We start from the raw sequence: 7,557 nt of genomic DNA, 5'->3' as shown, positions 1-7,557 counted from the left end.
ACTAACGCCCTCAGGCACACTGCCTGGCCAGCGACGCTTTTGACTTAGTGTCATGTAACACAATATTCAAATGTAGCCAAGTTGTGTGCATCAAAGATTATTGATACATCAGGCAAACAATTGTGTTTAAGTAACTTAGCACAAGTGAATTTTGTTGCAAATGTTTAAATTAAAGCCTTCTTATGAGCCTCTATTGCACTTTGTACAATTTTCTGTATCTATCCAGTGTTATTCCCATTGCTGCAAACATTATTTACTAAAAAAAAATTTAAGCTAATTTATTCAAAATTCTCATCACATTTGGTGATGTCGTCCAAAGAAGGCAGTGTTTTGCTGCACCAACTCTCTGATGCTGCAGTCAGGAGTGGCAGATGCCCTGAGCAGAGCCTCTCTCAAGCGTCTCCTGGTGGCAGCAAAGTAAAGTCTGAAGGTATGGAAAATATCATTTGTGCTAATCAGTTGTTATTATTCAGAGAAGGAACTGAGTTTATGTAAATTTGTCAAATTTATTTCTCATCTGTAATTATTTCTTAGGAGTTTCAGTACAATATCTGGTAACATTGTGTTGAAATATGCCACCTCGTGTGTCTCGCTCATCTGAATGATATTACCATTTTGTCTAAAGTTCACATGACTCATCAATTTAGTGAGCATTATAGTTACTATGAGATATCTTGCTCCATAGCCCAGTGGTACCAGTACACTAATGTATATATTTTCCAGCCTTGGAAAAGGTTGATCCTCCACCAGTCCTCAAAGTTCCTGCTATCTACATCAAGGAGGAACCTGAGAGTGAAACTGAAGAAGTATCCATCAAAGACGAACCATTCATATATGGAAATGAAGTAGGTGGAGTGTATATGCAAGTGAATGCTTGGGAAAGCTTTTAAAATTCCTGCATAAATTTTTATGAAAAAAGTGTCTGAATGACATTTCCATAATCAAATTGTCAAGTTAGGCATATAAGATAAATCTTAACCAAGTATTAAGTCAGTCTGAAATATTAAGCAATAATAATTAGGTATGTACCATCCACATTCTGATTCAAAAATTGGTGAGAAGTTACAAAAATTTGATTTATAATTACTTGCATTATGTTTGACATTCTAAATCCAAACTTATTTTTTTTTCTCTCGTTAGTGATTTTAAGTGACATCCATTTTAATTTATAAACAGGCAAGTGGAATATTTTCATTATGAAGCATTGACAATTAAGAGAAGAGATTTTTTAGCTAGTTATTTGTGATGCTACCATACACATGTGCTATTGATAAATTAGGAACTTGTAGCGATTTCTTTGGGAAGTTGTATATAATACATTCTCTTATAAAAGAACCTATCACTGCCAGCCACATCAACATTGTCCTCCACTTCTCCCCAGGCCTCTTCAACTCTAACATCTCCCTTGTTTACCATGCAAGGCAGAAGTTAAAGTTGAGGCTCACAACTCCTACCAAAACTCCTCACAGAACATTTCTGCTCATTTTTCAAATCATGTATGTATAAATAATTTTAGCTTTCCCTAATTTATGCCACACAACAAATTTTTTAGATTTTTCAGATTCATTAAAATCATAAGAGTTTTGTTTTCTTGTTTGCATTTGAATATAAAATTTGTGACCTAATAATCACTGGTTGTGAAATGGGGAACAGATGCAATTTTCCCTGTATATTTTAATCCTGCTAGTGAAATCTAATGATTTTCTATCTCCAGAAATAGATAGCAATTCCTTCCATTTTCCCCATGCAAGGATCAATTCCTTGAACAAGACTGTCTAATTCATGCAGTGTAGGAAAAGGAGGTAATGTGCTTGAAAAAGTTACCTCAAATTCAAATTTACCAATCAAATTTGAATTTTTTATGCAAATTGGAATTTAATATTCAAATTCAATATTTGGATTTGAATTTAATATATTAATTTTAATTCAATATTCAAATTAGAATTCAATATTTGAATTTTAATTCAATATCTGCATTTGAAGTCAATATTCAATTTTGAATTTAATATTCAAATTCAAATTTAATGTTCAAATTTGGATTAATAGTCAAATTTAAATTTAATATTTGAATTTGAATTTAATATTCAAATTAAAATTTAATATTCAAATTCTAATTTAAAATTCAGATTTGAATTTAATATTTGAATTTGAATATTATTATCAAATTAAAATTTAATATTCAAATTCATATTTAATATTTAAATTTGAGTATAATATTTGAATTCAAATTTAATACCTAGTCAAATTCCAATTTATTATTCAAATTTTAATTTGATATTCCAATTTTAATGTGTTATTTAAGTTTAAATTTCTTATTTAAATTTGAATTGGTTATTCAAATTTGAATTTAATATTTAAATTCAAATTTAATATTTGAATTTCAATTCAATGTTTGATTCTAAACTTAATATTCAAACTTGAATTCACTACCTTCAACATAACATCTTCTCCCTGTTCTCATGTATCTGGGATCACATTCCAGAAAGGAAGGGATTGGTAATAACATCACACAGCATAGGACAAAAATGAATTGCTTGAGTTCCCAACATTAGTTCTTTTGTCTTGAAGCTGTCCAGGGTCTGCTTGGGATAATATAATATCCTTACATATTGGAGAGCAAGCCCTATTTCATGTAGCCATGAACTAGCATCTACAAGTAAACAAAAATGGTGGACTAATATTGAGCATTAGAGCAGTGAAATAAAATTGTTATATCCTAATAATATGTTTAGCTCAGTAATTATAAGAATATTGTTTCCTAAGGCAAAAAAGCAAATTTGTTGGCATGGCCTGTGCTTGGCACCAGTGGCATTGAACCAGCTGAGGATAAAGCCAATGCTGATTCTCTACAAAGTTCTCTCTCCAAAGAGATGATAGTAGATGATGTTGTTATTGATACTCTTTTTGTAACTGTTTATTAGAATGCAGTGACCAGTATGAATTTGTGTGTACATCTTGTGGATCTCGAGAGTGATAATTTGGATTTGTCTATTTTTGGTAGTGGAGGCCAGCTATTGAGCAGTTCTGGTATGAGTCAATGGCTTACGTGTGTAGGCTGTTACTGGATTTTTTCTTATGTTGATTGGTAGAACTGGTTGAATTACATTGATGTATTTGGTGTTTTGAGTTTCTCGTTTTGTGAGGTTAGTGGTTTGGTCAGGTGACTTGGTGGAGGCTTCAGATGGAGGCACTGCATAAGGTATTGGGTGTGAAGAAGGTCAATGTTGGACAGTAAGTGTTCATCATTCAGAGTGAAGATATTGCTTGGCTGTTGTTCAACAAGTTACTGTATGAAAAGTGCAGCATTTTGAACCGTTGTAGTCGTGTAAAGAATGGACATCCAGTTGTGACAAGCAAAATCAATTATTGGGTGAGATGGTTTTGTCAGTTTATAGTAAGGTTACCAAGTCTTGTCCATATGATGTTCCTTAGAGGACTTTCATCACGTTTTGCTTTTTGAGGATGTGCTGTTGTGGTTTTGTTTTGGGTGGTGAAAGTAAGCCAAAATAGTTTAGGCCAAGGATTTTTGGGTTGTGTTCAATCAGAAGGAGCGCAATTGGCTCTCAAACTTGACTTGAGTGTGGTAATGGTACTGGGCCGCATGAGGTATTATGACAGTTACTTTCGGTTTGGTTGGTCGAGATTTCCTAATTTCAGTGATTGGAAAAAAGGGTAATGCCTAGCAGTTGAACTGTTACAACACATAACTTGGCCAAACCAAAGCCTATTGCAATCAGCTTCTAAATTTAAAAATTACTGTATCTAAAATAATGTTAAATTAATGTATCTAACTTTATACAAGTATAACTTGCACTGCATTTTCATTTATGTTTAAATTCTCAAGCCAGAATCTATGCCTCAATTTTTGACCAGGCAATACTAACTCACTTATTTGCCTTGACCAAGTAACCAAGTAATAGTGCTAAGTAATCATTGCATGAACTGGAACAGACTAAGCAAAAATTCCTAAACTTTTGTCACAATCTTCAATTTCTTTGGCAACAACTTGAGTATTTTTTCCGAAAATCAAACTTGAAAGTCAACAGTTTACTGTGGCTCTTATAAATATTTCAGATTGTTTTACTTTGCTTTTTTATCATTAGTGTGGTGAAGGTGGGTCAGCACCGGCATCAGCAAATGCTGCTGGCAGTGGTGACGTCTCTGGGGCGTCCAGCTCCAAGCAACACATAGAAAAATCATTCAAGTTCCATGACTGTGAACAAGCGGGTACCACAAGAAAATCAATGCAAGAGCGTATCAACTTGAAAAATTTGTGTGGAAGTAAACACCGATGCCAGTTCTGTTTGAATTCATGTGCCACTAAAGCTGATCTCAAACAACATATTTTCCTACGTCATCCACAGAGAAATGCACAGAAATGCTCACAAAGTAAATGCACTGATGGTTGCAAAGAAATCTTGCACAAGTGCCACCTTTCTAAACGTTCATCACTGAAGTTTTGTTGCTCCGAATGTGATTATGCTTACAACACAAATTGGAAATTGAAAAGACATTTCCTTTCAAAGCATTCAACAGAAAATTTTTTTCAGTGCACTGAGTGTGATTATGCTTGCGCCAGAAAAGAAAACTTGAAAAATCATTTTCTTTTAAAGCATTCCAAAGAAAAATCTTTTCAGTGCTCTGAGTGTAATTTTGTTTGCACCACGAAAGGAAACTTGAAAAGACATTTACTTTTCAAACATTCAAAAGATAAACCTATTCAGTGCTCCGAGTGTGATTATGCTTGCATTGTAAAAAGTGACTTGAAAAAACATTTTCTTTCCAAGCATTCAACAGAGAAACCTTTTCAGTGCTCCGAGTGTGATTATGCTTGCACCAGAAAAACAGACTTGAAAAGTCATTTTCTTTCCAAGCATTCAACAGAAAAACCTTTTCAATGCTCCGAGTGTGATTATGCTTGCATCACAAAAGGGAACTTGAAAATACATTTTCTATGCAAGCATTCAACACAAAAAGACTCATCTATGCTCTAAGTGTGATGATATGTGTGTCAAAAATGCATGTTTGAACAGCATCTGCTCTCCAGAGTCTATCAGAAACTGCTTCAGTGACCTAGGTGTGAGGATGCATGTGAATGTGGGTAGCTTGACACAGGAATCAAGTGCAGGACATTTGATCTATTGAGGCAACAGGACCAAGCTATGTAGAGTACCTAACCCAAGGCACCCACTGCCAACTCGAATGGGGGGCTTAGCTGTTCAATGTTCAATGAAGGTGACAGTCGCTTGTAGTGGCGTGGATATGAAATAGAACTACGAAGCCAAGATGATACAGCAGGTGCTCAGTCTTGGCAGTTGTAACATATTTGAATAAGAAAGGTTATGTACACAGAAATAGGTATTTAAATAGATAAAGTGGTTGTTAAAGACATCTCAGTGCACAACAAAATGTTTTTAAAATGTTGCTTGAGCTTGGATTTTGTTTTGCTTAAGAGAAGCAAAATTTGTATAGTTATGGAGAGCTATTGCCTTTTGCTTGTTCGTGGGGCTTGAATGCTACTTTATTGTAATATCAGCAGGCATTTTTCTTGTAGCCTACTTGAGGGGCTGGCAGGCATCAGTGTTGTGAGAGTGGCAGTCATGCTCCTAGGAATAACAGTGTTGCAGTATTCCCAGGTTTTCTAACTGGTGGTTTCTAACTCTGCAGACGGTTTTTCTGGCAACAGAATTCTCTTTTATTGTTGTATAGAGTTACTTTATCAGTAATTCAGTAATCGTTCAAATCTCGCGATGGCTTTGGTTCATTGAATTTAATATTTTATGTTTGTGTCAACAATTCTTTTACATTCTATTGGGTAGATTTAACTGAATAAGATTAGTAAAAGCTACCCCCAATGTAATGATATCATAAGTTTTATGATTAGTGCTTCTATTTTTATTAGTTGAGTATTTCCAGAAAATGGCTCGTTCATAAATCTGGTTCAATTTGAGCTGAATTTTGCTGATCTGAAACTGATTAAATGATTTCGTTTATATATAAATGTACAAAATATTATATTAATTATTCTGTATACAACCCTATTTCTATGGCAGCTTTTATACTATCCCTTGGACTGGGCGGCACAATCGATCTCAATCAACAGATGGTCAGGAAGGAGGTTGTGTCCAATCCTTGTAACTGAGCAGTAGTCCTCCTGCTGCGCTCACAACCAATACATTTGTTGTTGTCTGGATGTAAGGTTCAAGTAAAGGACGACTCCAAGTATATTCGACAATTAACCCTAAACTGCCACCGATCTTAACAAAGGAGGAATGAAAGCATAATAAACAAATATTTATTAAACAAAACACGTAAATTGATCACTAATAAATGAAAAGTTGAAAAGATCCTAGTAAATAACGCACAACAATGATAGCACACAGGACAACACAGCAATGATCGTACACAGCAAAGGTAGTTCACAGTAAAGGTAATGTACAGCAAAGATGATGCACAGCAAAGATAATGCACAGCAAAGGTAGTTCACAGCAATGGTAATCCACAGCACAGGTAATACACGGCAAAGGTAATGCACAGTAATGGTAATGCACAGCAATGGCACCGCAGTGGTGGGGCACAGCAGTGGCGGTCTACAACAATAGTCGTATACAGCAATGGTAGTACAGTGGACTGATGCTACATTTGCACGACGGGGCACTGAACTGATGGTGCACAGTCTGATGAGCACTGAGCTTATAGTACACAGGAAGGGCTAGTGAACTTGGGTTGAGACTGGACTGGTGCAGGTACTGGAGTTGGGAAGTACCGTCGAGGTTGGCCTAACTAGGAGCCGCATTTGCTGGCCAGGGGCCGCATTATCAAAACTTCGTAACTTTTTGTACTTCCGACAAAAAAGTTACGTATTACGTAAGTATACCCTAATTTTGGCATTATCAAAACATTCGTACGTAAGACTTAGCTAAAAGCGTACTATCAAAACCATCTGGCCAACTGACCAATCAGAGGCTTTGGATTTGTTTACATTCTGTGAACTTCGATGGCGGGAATCGATGCCTTTGATGGTATCGACTATCGAATGCTGTTTGTCGGTATTGCTCCTTGTTGGCCCAGAAAAAGCCGTTCTAAAATAGTTGTGAACTCTTTTTAATTAACAGCGTGAGTTGAAGAATAAATCTGTGTACGGAGCTAAAAATTATGGTTGACAAAGATATAAAGTAGTGCCGACTAGAAGGAATGAATTAATTGAATTTTTGAAAATGAATGAAAAAAATTTTGAAAAAATGAATTTAATTTTTTTCCAATAGCACTGCTTAGCACGATCACATATTTTGATTGTGCAAATGTTGCACGATCAAGTAGTGGAGCCATCACAAGTAGAGCCATCATTCTATGTGTGTATAATCCGCGCTGTCTGATTATTGACAAAATTCTATCACAAATCATGGTGTTGCTACTTGCTAGTAAATCAATAGTTTCCTATTGCTTCAGCAGACACTCTAAACTTGTGTGGAACTCCACTTACGACATCTCCGAGCAGGCGTACAGTTACGTTACGTAGGTTCCCGCGCAAATGTTTTGATAATACCACCTCTAGAG

At 35.5% G+C, this 7,557-nt stretch overlaps 1 long non-coding RNA gene across 1 annotated transcript; it reads left to right on the top strand.

The window, feature by feature from the left end:
- The first annotated feature begins 398 nt into the window (after positions 1-398).
- Positions 399-4,545, top strand: LOC108674906. Its single transcript, XR_001931068.2, has 4 exons — positions 399-430; positions 724-845; positions 1,382-1,496; positions 4,104-4,545. It is a non-coding gene; the product is annotated as an uncharacterized LOC108674906 (long non-coding RNA).
- The last annotated feature ends 3,012 nt before the right edge of the window (positions 4,546-7,557 follow it).

The sequence above is a fragment of the Hyalella azteca genome, unplaced genomic scaffold (genome assembly GCF_000764305.2).
Source record: "Hyalella azteca isolate HAZT.00-mixed unplaced genomic scaffold, Hazt_2.0.2 contig16344, whole genome shotgun sequence".
NCBI lineage: Eukaryota > Metazoa > Arthropoda > Malacostraca > Amphipoda > Hyalellidae > Hyalella > Hyalella azteca.
Note: the sequence above shows the minus strand (reverse complement) of the source record. Positions and strands in the feature narration are given on the sequence as shown.